The 19,257-nt window shown below is 36.6% G+C and overlaps 1 protein-coding gene across 45 annotated transcripts in view; it reads left to right on the top strand.

The window, feature by feature from the left end:
- C2CD6 (C2 calcium dependent domain containing 6) overlaps positions 1–19,257 on the top strand; it is a 168,369-nt gene that overhangs the window by 130,414 nt on the left and 18,698 nt on the right. The window lies entirely within an intron of this gene.

The following is a 19,257-nucleotide window of genomic DNA, read 5'->3' as shown; positions in this document are numbered from 1 at the left end:
GCTCACCTCACTAAACAAGAAAAAGCTCACATAAGCAACCTCAAACGACACCTAACAGAACTAGAAAAAGAAGAATAAACAAAGCCCAGAGTCAGTAGAAAGAGGGAAATAATAAAAATAAGAGCAGAAATAAACGATATATGAAACAAAAAAGACAATAGAAAGGATCAATGAAACAAAGAGTTGGTTCTTCGAAAAAATTAACAAAATTGACAAACCTTTAGCCAGACTCACCAAGAAAAGAAGAGAGAAATCGCAAATAAATAAAATTAGGAATGAGAGAGGAGAAATCACAACAGATACCAATGAAATACAAGGGATCATAAGAGAATACTATGAAAAACTATATGCCAACAAATTGAACAACCTGGAAGAAATGGACAAATTCCTAGACTCCTACAATCTCCCCAAACTGAATCAGGAAGAAATGGAGAGTCTGAATAGGCCAATCACAAGTAAGGAAATAGAAACGGTAATCAAAAACCTCCCCAAAAATAAGAGTCCAGGACCAGACGGCTTCTCTGGAGAATTCTACCAAACATTCAAAGAAGACTTAATACCTATTCTTTTCAAACTGTTCCAGAAAATTGAGAAAGATGGAGTACTCCCTAACACATTCTATGAAGCCAACATCACTCTGATCCCCAAACCTGACAAGGACAACACAAAGAAGGAGAACTACAGGCCGATATCACTGATGAACATAGATGCAAAAATCCTCAACAAAATTTTGGCAAACCGAATACAGCAATACATCAAAAAGATTATACACCATGATCAAGTGGGATTTATACCAGGGACACAGGGATGGTTCAACATCCGCAAGTCAATCAATGTGATACACTACATCAACAAAATGAAAAACAAAAACCACATGATCATCTCAATAGATGCAGAGAAAGCATTCGACAAGATCCAACACCCATTTATGATAAAAACCCTCAATAAAATGGGTATAGAAGGAAAGTACCTCAACATAATAAAGGCCATATATGACAGACCCACAGCCAACATCATACTCAATGGACAAAAATTGAAAGCCGTCCCTCTGAGGACAGGAACAAGACAAGGGTGCCCACTTTCACCACTCCTATTCAACATAGTTCTGGAGGTGTTGGCCAGAGCAATTCGGCAGGAAAAAGAAATAAAAGGAATCCAAATAGGTAACGGAGAAGTAAAACTCTTGCTGTTTGCAGACGACATGATCTTATATATAGAAAACCCCAAAGAATCCATAGAAAAACTATTAGAAATAATCAACAACTACAGCAAAGTATCAGGGTATAAAATCAACATACATAAATCAGTAGCATTTCTATACACTAACAATGAACTAACAGAAAAAGAACTCAAGTCAATCCCATTCACAATCGCAACGAAAAGAATAAAATACCTTAAAATAAACTTAACCAAGGAAGTGAAGGATCTATACAATGAAAACTACAAGACTTTCTTGAAAGAAATTGACGACGACATAAAGAGATGGAAAGACATTCCATGCACATGGATTGGAAGAATAAACATAGTTAAAATGTCCATACTACCTAAAGCAATCTACAGATTCAATGCTATCCCAATCAGAATCCCAAGAACATTCTTCACAGAAATTGAACAAAGAATCCTAAAATTCATATCGGGCAACAAAAGACTGCGAATTGCTAAAGCAATCCTGAGCAAGAAAAACAAAGCCAGCGGAATCACAATCCCCGATTTCAAAACATACTACAAAGCTACAGTGATCAAAACAGCATGGTACTGGTACAAAAACAGGTCCACAGATCAATGGAACAGGATTGAAAGCCCAGAGATAAAACCACACATCTATGGACAGCTAATCTTCAACAAAGAAGCAGAGGGCCTACAATGGAGAAAAGAAAGTCTCTTTAACAAATGGTGCTGGGAAAACTGGACAGCCACATGTAAAAGATTGAAAATTGACCATTCTTTTTCACCACACAGCAAAATAAACTCAAAATGGATCAAAGACCTAAAGATTAGGCCTGAGACAATAAGTCTTCTGGAAGAGAATATAGGCAGTACACTCTTTGACATCAGTTTCAAAAGAATCTTCTCAGACACTATAACTCCTCAGTTGAGGGAAACTATAGAAAGAATAAACAAATGGGACTTCATCAGACTAAAGAGCTTCTTCAAGGCAAGGGAAAACAGGATTGAAACAAGAAAACAGCCCACTAATTGGGAAAAAATATTTACATGCCACTTATCCAACAAAGGGTTAATCTCCATAATATACAAAGAACTCACACAGCTCAACAACAAAAAAACAACCCGATCAAAAATGGGCAGAGGACATGAACAGACATTTCTCAAAAGAAGATATGAATATGGCCAATAGACACATGAAAAGATGTTCATCATCGCTAATCATCAGGGAAATGCAAATCAAAACTACACTAAGATATCACCTTACACCTGTTAGATTGGCAAAAACATCCAAAACCAAGAGCGACAAATGTTGGAGAGGTTGTGGAGAAAAAGGACCCCTCATACACTGTTGGTGGGAATGCAAACTGGTACAGCCACTATGGAAAACAGTATGGAGATTTCTCAAAAAGTTAAAAATTGAAATACCCTATAACCCAGCCATCCCATTACTCAGTATCTATCCTAAGAACCTGAAATCAGAAATCCCAAGAGTCCCTTGCACCCCTATGTTCATCGCAGCATTATTTACAATAGCCAAGACGTGGAACCAACCTACATGCCCAGAAACTGATGATTGGATAAAGAAGATGTGGTATATATACACAATGGAATACTACTCAGCCATAAAAAAAGACAAAATTGGCCCATTCACAGCAACGTGGATGGACCTCGAGAGTATTATGTTAAGCGAAATAAGCCAGTCAGAGAAATATGAACTCTATATGACTCCACTCATAGGTGGAAGTTAGTATATTGACAAGGAGAACTGATCGGTGGTTACCAGGGAAAAGGGGGGGTGAGGGGAGGGCACAAAGGGGGAAGTGGTGTACCCACAACATGACTAACAAAGATGTACAACTGAAATCTCACAAGGTTGTAATCTATCATAACATTAATAAAAAAATAAATAAAATAAATTAATTAAAAAAAAAAGAATGCATTTACCAGGTCAGTAGCCCATACCAAACGCCAGAGGCTGTTTTGATGTGTTCTAATAAACATCATGTATAAGTACAAAAAAAAAAATTGAAATAACAACAAGCATCTTCTCTGATCATAATGCTATAAAGCTAGAAATTAATTACAAGAAAAAAGCTGAGAAAGGCACAAGGATGTGGAGACTAAACAATATGCTATTGAACAAGCAATGGATCATTGAAGAAATTAAAGAAGAAATCAAAAAATACCTGGAGACAAATGAAAATGATAACATGCCATACCAACTCATATGGGATGCAGCAAAAGCTGTAATAAGAGGAAAATCCATCGCAACTCAGGCACATCTTACCAAACAAGAGAAATCCCAAATCAGCAATCTTAAACTACACCTAACTGAATTAGAGAAAGAAGAGCAAACAAAGCCCAAAGTCAGCAGAAGGAGAGAAATAGTAAAAATCAGAGCAGAAATAAATGCTATTGAAACAAAAAAGGCAGTAGAAAGGATCAATGAAACAAAGAGCCGGTTCTTTGAGAAGATAAATAAAATTGACAAACCACTAGCCAGACTTACAAAGAAAAAAAGGAAGGAAGCTCAAATAAACAAAATCAGAAATGAAAGAGGAGAAATAACAACAGACTCTGCAGAAATACAACAGATTATAAGAGAATACTACAAAAAACTATATGCCAGCAAAATGGATAACCTAGAGGAAATGGATAAATTGTTGGACTCCTACAATCTCCCAAAGCTCGCTCAGGAAGAAGCAAACAATTTGAACAGAACAATCACAAAGAAAGAGATTGAAACAGCCATCAAAAGTATCCCAAAGAATAAAACCCCAGGACCAGATGGCTTTCCTGGGGAATTCTACCAAACTTTCAGAGAGGATTTAACACCTCTCCTTTTCAAGCTATTCCAAAAAATTAGGGAGGATGGAACACTTCCTAACACATTCTACGAGCCCAACATCACGCTGATACCAAAACCAGATAAGGACAGCACGAAAAAGGAGAACTACAGGCCAATATCGCTGATGAACATAGATGCAAAACTTCTCAGCAAAATTTTGGCAACCAGAATTCAGCAATTCATCAAAAGGATCATACATCATGATCAGGTGGGCTTCATACCAGGGACACAGGGATGGTTCAACATCTGCAAATCAATCAACGTGATACACCACATCAACTAACTGAGGAATAAAAACCACATGATCATCTCAGTAGAAGCAAAGAAAGCGTTTGACAAGATCCAACAGCCATTTGTGATAAAAAGTCTGAACAAAATGGGGATAGAAGGGAGCTACCTCAACATAATAAAGGCCATATATGACAAACCCACAGCCAGCATCATACTCAATGGGCAAAACCTGAGCACCATTCCCCTGAGAACAGGAAGAAGACAAGGGTGCCCTCTATCACCACTCTTATTTAACATAGTACTGGAGGTCCTGCCCAGAGCAATCAGGCAAGAAAAAGGAATCCAAATAGGGAGTAAGAAGTGAAACTCTCGCTGTTTGCAGACGACATGATCTTATATAGAGAAAACCCTAAAGAATCCATAGGAAAACTTTTAGAAGTAATCAACAACTACAGCAAAGTTTCAGGGTATAAAATCAACTTACATAAATCAGTAGCATTTCTATACTCTAATAATGAACTAACAGAAAAAGAACTCAAGAACACAATCCCATTCACAATCACAACAAAAAGAATAAAATACCTTGGGGTAAATTTAACCAAGGAAGTGAAAGACCTATACAATGAAAATTACAAGGCTTTTCTGAAAGAAATGGATGACGACATAAAGACATGGAAAGACATTCCATGCACATGGATTGGAAGAAAAAACATCGTTAAAATGGCCATTCTACCTAAAGCAATCTACAGATTCAACGCCATCCCAATCAGAATCCCAATGACATTCTTTACAGAAATTGAACACAAAATCCTAAAATTCATATGGGGCAACAAAAGACCCCGAATTGCTAAAGCAATCCTGAGAAAGAAGAACAAAGCTGGAGGCATCACAATCCCTGACTTGAAAGAATACTACAAAGCTACAGTAATCAAAACAGCATGGTACTGTTACAAAAACAGGTGCACGGATCAATGGAACACAATTGAAAGCCCAGAAATAAAACCACACATCTATGGACAGCTAATCTTCGACAAAGGAGCTGAGGGCATACAATGGAGAAAAGAAAGTCTCTTCAACAAATGGTGCTGGGAAAACTGGACAGCCACATGTAAAAGAATGAAAACTGACGATTCTTTTTCACCATTCACCAAAATAAACTAAAAATGGATCAAAGACCTAAAGGTGAGACCTGAAACCATAAGCCTTCTAGAAGAAAATGTAGGCAGTACACTTTTTGACATTAGTATTAAAAGGATCTTTTCGGACACCATGTCTTCTCAGACAAGGGAAACAATAGAAAGAATAAACAAATGGGACTTCATCAGACTAAAGAGCTTCTTCAAGGCAAGGGAAAACAGGATTGAATACAAGAAAACAACCCACTAACTGGGAAAAAATATTTGCAAGTAATACATCCAACAAAGGCTTACTATCCATAATATATAAAGAACTCACACAACTCAACAACAAAAAATTAAACAACCTGATCAAAAAATGGGCTGGAGACATGAACAGACATTTCTCCAAAGAAGATATACAGATGGCCAATAGGCACATGAAATCATGTTCATCATCGCTGATCATCAGGGAATTGCAAATCAAAACTACACTAAGATATAACCTTACACCCATTAGAATGACAAAAATAACCAGAACAAATAGTAACAAATCTTGGAGAGGTTGTGGAGAAAAAGGAACCCTCGTACACTGCTGGTGGGAATGCAAACTGATGCAGTATGGAGATTCCTCAAAAAATTAAAAATAGAACTACCATATGATCCAGCTATTCCACTACTGGGTATCTATGCAGGGAGCTTGACGTCAGCAATTCCAAAAGTCCTATGCACCCCAATGTTTATTGCAGCATTATTTACAATAGCCAAGACATGGAAGCAACCTAAGTGCCCATCAACAGATGAATGGATAAAGAAGATGTGGTATATATATACAATGGATTGCTGCTCAGCTGTAAAAAACAACAAAATTGTCCCATTTCCAACAACATGGATGGACCTTGATGGAATTATGTTAAGTGACATAAGCCAGTTAGAGAAGGACAATCTCTGTATGACTCCACTCATATGAGGCATTGAAACCTGTGGACAAAGAGAACAGATTAGTGGCTACCAGGGGAAGGGGGGCTGGGGAGTGGGCACAAAGGGTGAAGAGTTGCACCTACAACACGACTGACAGACAATAATATACAAGTGAAATTTCACAAGATTGTAACCTATCATTAACTCAATAAAAAATTTTTTTAAAAAACTGTCTCTATTTTCAGAAGAAATGATTGTTTATGTAGAAAATGCCAAGGATTCTGTAAAAAAAAAAAAATACTAGAACTAATAAGTGAGTTCAGCAAGGTTGAAGGATACAAATTCAAAATCAAAAATCAGGGGCTGGCCCCATGGCTGAGTGGTTGGGTATGCACGCTCTGCTTCAGTGGCCCAGGGTGTCGCTGGTTCAGATTCTGAGCGCAGACATGGCACTGCTCATCAGCCCATGCTGAGGTGGTGTCCCACATGCCACAGCTAGAAGGACCCACGACTGAAAATACACAACTATGTACTGGGGGGCTTTGGGGAGAAAAAGGAAAAATAAAATCTTTAAAAAAATTCAAAAATCAGTATTTCTGTATACTAACAATGAACATGTGGAAACAAAAATTTTAAAAACAATAACATTTAAAATCACTCCAAAGAAAATTAAATACTTATAAATCTAAGAAAACATGTATAAGATCTATATGATAAAAATTACAAGATGCTCAGGGAAGAAATCAAAGACCTAAATGGATGGAGAGATATAACATGTTCAGGGTTGGAAGACAGCATAGTAAAGGTGCCAGTTCTCCCCAGATTGGCCTTTAGATTAATGCAATTTATATCTAGGTTCCAGCTCTTTGTAAACATAGACAAGATCATTCTAAAATGTATGCAGAAAGGCACGGGCCATCGAATAACTAAAATAATCTTTAAAATTAATTAGAAAGTGGGAGGAAGGTTTACTTGATATTAAGGCCTAGCACTGTAGCCACAGTAATCAAGAATCAAAGACAGTGTGGTCTTTAAAGGAGAGACAGACACAAAGATCAATGGAACAGAATGGACATCCCAGAAACAGACCCAAAAAAAATGCCAAACAGACTTTTGACAGTGATTCAAAAGCAATTCAATGGAGGAAAGATAGCCTTTTGAACAAGTGGTGCTGGAACAATTGGACTTCCATGGGCAAATAAAACCAAACCTTGAACCAAGGCTCATACCTAAAATAAAAGACAGTAATAAAACCAAATACTGGTGAAATGTGGAGAAACTGCTGATGGGAATTTAAAATTTTACAGCTACTCCTGGAAACAGTTTGATAGTTTCTCAAGAAACTATATATGCAATTGCCATGTAACCCAAGAATTGCTCTCTTGGGCATTTATCCCAGAGAAATTGTTTTATCTTCACAAAAAAAGCTGAACACAAATATTCATAGCAGCTCTATTCATAATATCCAAAAAGTGGAAACAACTCAGATTGTCCTTCAGTTGGTGAATGGCTAAATAAACTGTGGTACATCCATACCATGGAATCATACTCACCAATAAAAAGGAACAAAGTATTGATATATACAATAACCTAGCTGAATCTTCAGAGAATTATTCTGAGTGAAAAAAAGCCAGTCCCAAAATGTTGTACACTCTATGACTCCATTTGTATAACATTCTTGAAATTACTAAATTATAAAACTGAAGAACAGATTAGTGGTGGCCAGGCATTAAGTAGGGGGTGGAGCAGGAAAGAAATGAGTATGACTATAAAGGGACATTAAAAAGGATCCTTGTGGAAATGTTCTGCATCTTAACTATATAATGTCAGTATTATGGTTGTGATATTTTACTACAGTTTTGTAAGATGTTACTATTGAGGGAAACTGGATAAAGGGGAGATAGGCTCTCTCTGTGTTATTTCTTATAACTGCATGGGAATCTGCAATTATTTCAAAATAAAGAGTTTAATTTTAAAAAAAGAAAACTTACCTTAAATATTTTCCTTCAGGGTGGTAGTCAGTCCTGTATATGACAGATAAAACTAAATTAAGTTGGACAAGAAAAATTCACTTGGTAACCCATAAAACAGAGGTTATATATAATCAACAGACTTAGAATGTTGAAAGAATCTATCCCCTAGGGCAACAAGCTTATAAATGGACATATCAGAGTTCTAGAACAAATTCCTAAAAGTCTAAGCTAATTGCTCACAAACAAGTCACAAAATCTTCAAAATTCTATGGGAAAATAAACTTTGAAGTTGTTTGAAGTTAAAAGAAGAGTTTTTTATGAACCAAGGCAGACAGTGTGCTAAAGAAATGCAGTATTTTGAGACGAACTTCTGGAGTGCTAACCTGAACTGGAAAGGACTGACATCTCTTTCAACTCACAGCTGATCCAGGTGCAGTCTTTCAATAGTTCCTTCACATTTTTAGAGCCCTTCATAAATTAAGGCTTTCAAGACGTAACTTAATTAGTTTCTATTTAAACCCTGAAAATTATTGGATGCTAAATCATTTCCCCAAAGGATGCAAGAAAGGTGGAGAAGAATGGGGAATTTAATTTTACCTACCAATGAAAGGCAGGGTTTGGTGATGATAAGAGAACTAGTATGATATAGTAAAAAGACCTTGGATTTTACAGGCAGAGATATCTAAGTTCAAATCCAGATTCTTCTGCTTCTATGGTCATATAACTTTGGGCAATTTACATCTGAGTTTCAGTTTTCTCATCTGCAAAATGTGTATACTATCATCTATTTCAAAGAATTTTAAAGGGCTTGGAACATAATAGTTACTTGCTAAATGGTAAGTATTATCTCTATTCACCTGTTACAAGTATATTATAGGATAAGTATGAGAAGTAGAATTGTTGGATCAAAGCATATGAGCATATTTAATTTTGATAGATACTGCCAGGTTATCCTTTAAACCAGATTTACTAATTTGCTTTTACACCCAAAATGTAGGAAAATACTCATTATTCCACATGCTAGTCATTTAAGTTTTTGTTAATTTCATACACAAAAATGATATTCTGTTGATCTTGTAATTTTCATTTTCCTGATTATTATGAGTGAACCATTTTCATGTGTTTATTATCCTTTTGTATTTCCATTGTTTATAATCTTTGCCCAAATTTACAAATTAGGTTGTGGGTTTATTTATGTGTGAGAATGCTTTATATACTTTGAATAACAATGCTTTGTTATCTATGCCATTTGTTATCTCGGTTTTTTAACTTCTTTGGGGTCCTCAGAGAAATACTGGATGTTTATCTTTTCCTTGTGGCTCTTAGTTTATATTGTATTTAGAAGGTCCTTCTCCTCCCCAAGATTATGTCAGTATTCTCTTAAATGTTTTTCTAGTATATGCTTTTTATGTTTATTTTTTTTGAATGAGGCAAGAATCTATTGATATTTTTGCTGAAATGGGTAGACAGTTGTCTCAACACTATTTATTAATTGTCCATATAGTTAACATATTTTTGTCAATCAGTCTCCCTTTCTGAGATTATCATCTCCAATCCTTGATATTGTTGGCAAACTTGACACTCTGCCTCTGTGGCTACAAGGATGAGCATATAATTTGATATAAGAATATTAAGAGAAGAAGTCTTTATTCTTTTATACCAAAAGCTAGCAGCGGTCACTTTCCTACTGAGAGAAAATGCCTGAGAAAGCCAACACAGAGAGAGGAACAAAGACACGGAGAGATAGTGACTTGGTCACATTGAGTCTCTGCAACCAGATCTGCCAGTTAAAATGCACCAATACATTTCTTTTGTTTTTAATGAAGTATTTTATTTCTAAAGCAAATATCATAAAATGTGTTGATGTCTTTAAAGTTAAATGTTTACATTATGTTTTAGGGCTGATTGTACTTAAATGTTACCCCATTATTGGGCCAGGAATGAAGGGAGAAGGAGCAACTGAGATGTAGTACTTGGAGAGTGCCTGGTTTATAGTGGTTGCTCCTTTTATTTGTAAATAACTAACAAATAAATTAATGACAAATGAATAAATTCATAGAAAAAATTAAATAAGGAATACTTTTAAAATAAAATTAAGTGAATGAGTAAAATTTCTAAATGTAAAAAGCAGGTAATTTTTTTAATGACAGAATTTACTGTATGAAATCAACATTATATGTGGAATTTCCACTTAAAGAACAAATTGAGCATAATTTTGGCAAATACCTTACCTCTTTTCATGAGAAAATTGGTAAAGCCCTTACCCAGGTGTGACTTGAGAGGTCTAAATTTTAGAACATTTATAATCAATTGTAAAACTAACAAATGAGACTACATCAACCTTAAAAACTTTTGTGCATCAATAGAAACAATCAGAGTGAAAAGGCAACCTATGCGATGGGAGAAAATATTTGCAAATCATATATCAGATAAAGGGTTAACATCCAGAATGTATACGGAACTTCTATAACTCAACAACATAAAAGCAAATAACTCAATTAAAAAATGGGCTAAACATTTGAATATACAATAGACTATCTAAGATCCAGAAGAGTTAGATTTTCTTACAGATTCGACTCTTCACTTGTTACAGGTCTGTTCAGATTTTCTGTTTCTTCTTGAGTCACTTTCAGTAGTTTGGCTCTTTTAAAGAATTTGTCCATTTCATCTAACTTATCCAATTTGTTGGCATACAGGTGTTCATAGTATTTCCTTATAATCCTTTATGTTTCTGTAAAATTGGCAGTAATATCCCACTTGCATTTCTGATTTTAGTAATGAATCTTCCTTTTTCTTTGCTCAGTCTAGCTAAGCTTTTTTAATTGTGTTGATCTTTTCAAAAGCCAACTTTTGATTTCACTGATTTTCTTTATTGCCTTTCTACTCTACTTTGTATATCTCCTCTTTAATCGTTATTATTTTCTTCCTTCTACTAGCTTTGGGTTTAGCTTGCTCTTCCTATTATAGTTCCAAAAGGTGTGAAGTTAGGTTGTTGATTTGAGATCTGTCTTTTTTTTTTTTAAAGCATTTTGAAGGCTTTGCTTTTAAGTGTGCCTTTTTAAAAAACTTTTTATTAAGATTATGATAGTTTAGAAAACTCAGAGGGGAGTCATTGGAGGAGCAAAATGGCGGGGTGAGCTGATCCAGGATTCTCTCCCCTCCAAAATACAACAAAAGATTGGAAGAACTGAATTTCAGAGAATAAACATAATGCCAGCTCGTTAGAGACCTACAATACCAAGAAGGCAGAGATCATAAACCTTGCTTACACCTTCGGAGGCACTGGAACGGTAGGAGAGAACATCGCTCCCTCCCCTAGAGTCTGTGATCCCTGCGGTGCGGGTCGGGAAGGAGTGGGGGGGGGCTGCACGACCGGGGGATCATCCAGGACTCCTGCCGCTGATTCAGTGGAGACCTGCTGACGGGGGGAAGCTTCCGACCGCGGGGACCCTATAAATCAAGGGCCTTGGGAGACCAGAGAACAGAACTGATCTGAACCCAGACTGGCATGTGTGACTAACAGCCCCTCCCCACCTCGGCAAAGCCAGTGGGTGCAGCCATCTTGCCCCAAGGCGGAGAGCTCAGAACGCAGGGCTCTCGACCCCCATCTAGTGGCGACAGGCTGTAACTGCAATTGAATTCTACCACCATGAGAAAAAACTGCTCCTCTACCATCCAGCAATTTATAAAAGACCCAGACCAGAAGGAAAACAATAAAAACATAGAATTAAGTCCTAAGGACTTGGAATTAGGTAAACTAAGTGATAATGAATCCAGAGCAGCTATAATCAAAAAACTCAGTGAGGTAGAGAGAATGATAGAGAAACAAGCCGAGTTCTGGAGTTACTTCACAAAAGAGATTGAAATCATAAAGAAGAATCAAACAGAATTACTTGAGATGAAAAACACAATGGACCAGATAAAACAGAATACGGATTCCCTGAATGCCCGTGTAGACAACATAGAGGAGAAAATTAGCATAATCGAAGATAGACAGGCTGAATGGTGCCAGACAGAGGAAGAAAGAGAACTAAGAATTTTTAAAAAATGAGGAAAATCTCCGAGAGATAATGGATTCAATGAGGAGTAAGAACATAAGGATCATAGGAATTCCCGAGAATATGGAAAAGGAAAATGGAGCAGAAAGTGTGCTTAATGAAATTATTGAAGAGAACTTCCCAAATCTAGGGATCGACGGAGAAATGTGTGTAGAGGAGGGTTTTAGATCTCCTAGATTTGTCAATGTAAAAAGAGCTAGCCCAAGGCACATAGTAGTAAAGTTGGCAAATAGGAATGATAAGGAGAGAATACTCAGGGAAGTAAGGAAAAAAAAGAGAATAACCTATAAAGGAGCCCCTATCAGACTGTCAGTGGATTTCTCTACAGAAACCCTACAAGCTAGGAGAGAATGGAGTGATATATTCAAAGTTTTAAAGGATAAAAATCTTCAGCCAAGAATACTCTATCCAGCAAGAATTTCCTTCAGATATGAGGGAGAAATTAAATCTTTTCCAGACAAACAAAAGTTAAGGGAATTTGTAACTAAAAGCCCTCCACTACAAGAAATCCTCAAGAAGGCTCTCATACCTGAAAAAAGAAAAAAGGGAGAAAGGGGACACAATCCACAGACTAGGGAGACCGATGGATAGAACCAGAACAGGATAGCAAATATTCAATTATAGCATTAGGGTAAAGGTAAGGAAACTACCAAAACAAGGACGATCTTAGCACTCTAACTACAAATTAATAAGACGAGTTGGAATAAAAAATGAAAATAATTATTTAGGAGGGGAAGAGCAAAGGGTCTAAATCAGTATTGGTAAAGTAGGTAAGAGACCACCAGAGAATAGACTATATTATACACGAGATTCTAAATACAAACTTCAAGGTAGACACTAAAATAAAGTACAGAACAGAGTCACAAATCATAAATAAGGAAAAATCTAAGAAACCCAGCCTAAGAAATTGCAGTATTAAATGGGTAGTCTAAAGCAAACAGGAAAAGAAACGCAGGAAAACAAGATAATGAGTGACAGATTGACAGCATTAAGTCCACATGCATCAATAATCACTGTCAATGTGAACGGATTGAACTCTCCAATAAAAAGGCACAGAGTGGCAAAATGGATTAAAGAACGCGATCCAACAATTTGTTGCCTCCAGGAAACACACCTCAGCCCCAAGGACAAACACAGACTCAGGGTGAAGGGGTGGAGGACAATACTTCAAGCAAATAGCAAGGAAAAAAAGGCAGGTGTTGCAATTCTCATATCAGACCAAATGGATTTCAAAATAAGACAGGTAAAGAGAGACACAGAGGGACAATATATAATGATCAAAGGGACACTTCATCAAGAAGAAACAATGCTGATAAATATCTATGCACCCAAAACAGGAGCACCAAGATTCATAAAGCAACTATTAACAGACCTAAAGGAAGATGTTAAAAACAACACAAAAATAGTAGGGAACCTCAACACCCCACTCACATCAGTGGACAGATCATCCAGACAGAAAATCAACAAGGAAATAGTGGAGCTAAATGAAAAACTAAAACAATTGGACTTAATAGACATATATAGATCACTCCACCCTGAAAGAGCTGAATACACATTCTTCTCAAGTGCACATGGAACATTCTCTAGGATAGACCATATGTTGGGAAACAAGGCAAGCCTCTACAAATTTAAAAAAATTGAAATAATAACAAGCATCTTCTCAGATCAGAGTGCTATAAGGCTAGAAATTAATTACAAGAAAAAAGTTGAGAAAGGCACAAAGATGTGGAGACTAAACAACACACTACTGAACAAGCAATGGATCATTGAAGAAATTAAAGAAGAAATTAAAAAATACCTGGAAACAAATGAAAATGATAACATGCCATACCAACTCATATGGGATACAGCAAAAGCTGTATTAAGAGGAAAATTCATCACAATACAGGCACATCTTAACAAACAAGAAAAATCCCAAATAAGCAACCTTAAAGCACACCTAATTGAACTAGAGAAAAAAGAACAAATGAAGCCCAAAGTCAGCAGAAGGAGAGAAATAATAAAAATCAGAGCAGAAATAAATACTATTGAAATGAAAAAGGCAGTAGAAAGGATCAATGAGACAAAGAGCTGGTTTTTTGAGAAGATAAATAAAATTGGCAAACCACTAGCCAGACTTACAAAGAAAAAAAGGAAGGAAGCTCAAATAAACAAAATCAGAAATGAAAGAGGAGAAATAACAACAGACTCTGCAGAAATACAACAGATTATAAGAGAATACTACAAAAAACTATATGCCAAGAGAATGGATAACCTAGAGGAAATGGATAAATTCTTGGACTCCTACAATCTCCCAAAGCTCACTCAAGAAGAGGCAGACAATTTGAACAGAACAATCACAAGGAAAGAGATTGAAACAGCAATCAAAAACATCCCAAAGAATAAAACCCCAGGACCAGATGACTTTCCTGGGGAATTCTACCAAACTTTCAGAAAGGATTTAATACCTATCCTTTTCAAGCTATTCCAAAAAATTGGGGAAGATGGAACACTTCCTAACACATTCTATGTGGCCAACATCACGCTGATACCAAAACCTGACAAGGACAGCACGAAAAAGGAGAACTACAGGCCAATATCACTGATGAACATAGATGCAAAAATTCTCAACAAAATTTTGGCAACCAGAATTCAGCAATTCATCAAAAGAATCATGCATTAGGATCAGGTGGGATTCATAGCAGGGGCACAGGGATGGTTCACCATCCGCAAATCAATCAACGTGATACACCACATCAACTAACTGAAGAATAAAAACCACATGATCATCTCAATAGATGCAGAGAAGGCATTTCACAAGATCCAACAGCCATTTATGATAAAAACTCTGAACAAAATGGGCATAGAAGGAAACTACCTCAACATAATGAAGGCCATAGATGACAAACCCACAGCCAACATCATACTCAATGGGCAAAAACTGAACCCATCCCCCTGAAAACAGGAATGAGACAAGGATGCCCTCTATCACCACTCTTATTTAACATAGTACTGGAGGTCCTGGCCAGAGCAATCAGGCAAGAAAAAGGAAAAAAAGGAATCCAAATAGGGAGGGAAGAAGTGAAACTCTCGCTGTTTGCAGACGACATGATCTTATATATAGAAAATCCCAAAGAATCCATTGGAAAACTTTTAGAAGTAATCAACAACTACAGCAAAGTTGCAGGGTATAAAATCAATTTGCATAAATCAGTAGCACTTCTATACTCAAGTAATGAACCAACAGAAAAAGAACTCAAGAATAGAATACCATTCACAATCACAACAAAAAGAATAAAATACCTTGGGGTAAATTTAACTAAGGAAGTGAAGGACCTGTATAATGAAAATTACAAGGCCTTTCTGAGAGAATTGGATGACGACATAAGGAGATGGAAAGACATTCCATGTACATGGATTGGGAGAATAAACATAGTTAAAATGTCCGTTCTACCTAAAGCAATCTACAGATTCAATGCCATCCCAATCAGAATCCCAATGACATTCTTTACCGAATTAGAACAAAGAATCCTAAAATTCATATGGGGCAACAAAAGACCCCGAATCTCTAAAGCAGTCCTGAGAAAAAAGAACAAAACAGGAGGCATCACAATCCCTGACTTCAAAACATACTACAAAGCTACAGTAATCAAAACAGCATGGTACTGTTACAAAAACAGGTGCACAGATCAATGGAACAGAATTGAAAGCCCAGAAATAAAACCATACATCTAGGGACAGCTTATCTTTGACAAAGGAGCTGAGGGCATACAATGGAGAAAAGAAAGTCTTTTCAACAAATGGTGCTGGGAAAACTGGAAAGCCACATGTAAAAGAATGAAAATTGACCATTCTTTTTCACCATTTACTAAAATAAACTCAAAATGGATCAAAGACCTAAAGGTGAGACCTGAAACCATAAGCCTTCTAGAAGAAAACGTAGGCAGTACACGCTTTGGCATCAGTATTAAAAGGATCTTTTCGGACACCATACCTTCTCAGAGAAGGGAAACAATGGAAAGAATAAACAAATGGGACTTCATCAGACTAAAGATCTTCTTCAAGGCAAATGAAAACAGGATTGAAACAAAAAAACAACCCACTAACTGGGAAAAAATATTTGCAAGTCATATATCTGACAAAGGCTTAATATCCATAATGTATAAAGAACTCTCACTACTCAACAACAAAACATGAAACAACCCAATCAAAAAATGGGCTGGAGACATGAACAGACATTTCCCCAAAGAAGATGTACTGATGGCCAATAGGCACATGAAAAGATGCTCATCATCGCTGATCATCAGGGAAATGCAAATCAAAACTACGCTAAGATATCACCTTACACCTGTTAGAATGACAAAAATAACTAAAACTAATAGTAACAAATGTTGGAGAGGTTGCGGAGAAAAAGGAACCCTCATACACTGCTGGTGGGAATGCAAACTGGTGCAGCCACTATGGAAAACAGTATGGAGATTCCTCAAAAAATTAAAAATAGAACTACCATACAATCCAGCCATCCCACTACTGGGTGTTTATCCAAAGAGCTTGAAGTCAGCAATCCCAAAAGTCCTATGCACCCCTATGTTCATTGCAGCATTATTTACAATAGCCAAGATGTGGAAGCAACCTAAGTGCCCATCAACAGACGAATGGATAAAGAAGATGTGGTACATATATGCAATGGAATACTACTCAGCTGTAAAACAGAACAAAATCATTCCATTTGCAATAACATGGATGGACCTTGAGGGAATTATGTTAAGTGAAATACGCCAGCGAGAGAAGGATAATCTGTGTATGACTCCACTCATATGAGGAATTTAAAATTATGGACTAAGAACAGTTTAGTGGATACCAGGGGAAAGGTGGGGTAGGGGGTGGGCACAAAGGGTGAAGGGGTGCACCTACAACATGAATGACAAACATTAATGTACAGCTGAAATTTCACAAGATTGTAACCTATCAATAACTCAATTAAAAAAAAGATTATGATAGTTTACAACCTTGTGAAATTTCAGTTGTACGTTATTGTTAGTCATGTTGTAGGTACACCACTTCACCCTTTGTGCCCTCCCCCCACCCCCCCTTTTCCCTGGTAGCCACCAATCAATTCTCTTTGTTTCTGTGTTTAACTTCCACCTATGAGTGGAGTCATACAGAGTTTGTCTTTCTCTGTCTGGCTTATTTCTCTTAACATAATACCTTCAAGGTCCATCCATGTTGTTGTGAATGGGACGATTTTGTCTTTTTTTATCACTGAGTAGTATTCCATTGTATATATATACCATATCTTCTTTATCCAATCATCAGTTGATGGGCATTTAGGTTGCTTCCATGTCTTGGCTATTGTAAATAATGCTGCAATGAACATAGGGGTGCATGGGACTTTTGGAATTGCTGATTTCAAGTTCTTTGGATAGATACCCAGTAGTGGGATGGCTGGGTCATAAGGTATTCTATTTTTAATTTTTTGAGGAATCTCCATACTGTTTTCCATAGTGGCTGCACCAGTTTGCATTCCCACCAACAGTGTATGAGGGGTCCTTTTTCTCCACAAGCTCTCCAACATTTGTCACTTTTTGTTCTGGTTATTTTTGCCATTCTAACAGGTGTAAGGTGATATCTTAGTGTAGTTTTGATTTGCATTTCCCTGATGATTAGTGATGGTGAGCATCTTTTCATGTGTCTATTGGCCATCCGTATATCTTCTTTGGAGAAATGTCTGTTTATGTCCCCTGCCCATTTTTTGATCGGGTTGTTTGATTTTTTTGTTGTTGAGCTGTGTGAGTTCTTTATATATTACGGAGATTAACCCTTTGTCAGATAAATAACTTGTAAATATTTTTTCCCAATTAGTGGGTTGTTTTTTTGTTTCAATCCTGTTTTCCCTTGCCATGAAGAAGCTCTTTAGTCTGATGAAGTCCCACTTGTTTATTCTTTCTATTGTTTCCCTCATCTGAGGAGTTATGGTGTCCAAAAAGACTCTTTTGAAACTGATATCAAAGAGTGTACTGCCTATATTCTCTTCTAGAAGACTTATTGTTTCAGGCATAATCTTTAGGTCTTTGATCCATTTTGAGTTTATTTTGGTGAATGGTGAAAAAGAATGGTCAATTTTCATTCTTTTACATGTGGCTGTCCAGTTTTCCCAGCACCATTTGTTGAAGAGACTTTCTTTCCTCCATTGTAGGCCCTCAGCTCCTTTGTCGAAGATTAGCTGTCCATAGATGTGTGGTTTTATTTCTGGGCTTTCGATTCTGTTCCATTGATGTTCACCTGTGTTTGTACCAGTACCATGCTGTTTTGATTACTGTAGCTTTGTAGTATGTTTTGAAGTCAGGGATTGTGATGCCTCCTGTTTTGTTCTTCTTTCTCAGGATTGCTTTAGCAATTTGGGGTCTTTTGTTGCCCCATATGAATTTTAGGATTCTTTGTTCAATTTCTGTAAAGAATGTCATTGGGATTCTGATTGGGATGGCATTGAATCTGTAGATTGCTTTAGGTAGTATGGCCATTTTCACTATGTTTATTCTTCCAATCCATGTGCGTGCAATGTCTTTCCATCTCTTTATGTCGTCATCCATTTCTTTCAGAAAAGTCTTGTAGTTTTTGTTGTATAGATCTTTCACTTCCTTGGTTAAATTTACCCCAAGGTATTTTATTCTTTTTGTTGCGATTGTGAATGGTATTCTATTCTTGAGTTCTTTTTCTGTTAGTTCATTGTTAGTGTATTCTTTCTCTTTTTTTAATGTAAATGTTTACAGCTAAAAGTTCCTTTCTTAGCACTGATTTCACAGTACTCCATAAGTTGTGATATATTGTGTTTTCACTTTCATTTATCTCAAGGTATTTTCTAATTTCCCCCTGTGATTTCTTCTTTGACCCATTGGTTGTTTAAAAATTGTTAAATTTCTACATATTTGTGACTTTCCAGTTCCCTTCTCTTATTGATTTCTAGG

Source organism: Equus caballus, chromosome 18 (genome assembly GCF_041296265.1).
Source record: "Equus caballus isolate H_3958 breed thoroughbred chromosome 18, TB-T2T, whole genome shotgun sequence".
Lineage (NCBI taxonomy): Eukaryota > Metazoa > Chordata > Mammalia > Perissodactyla > Equidae > Equus > Equus caballus.
The sequence above is the reverse complement of the archived record's forward strand: the minus strand, read 5'-3'. Positions and strand labels throughout refer to the sequence as shown.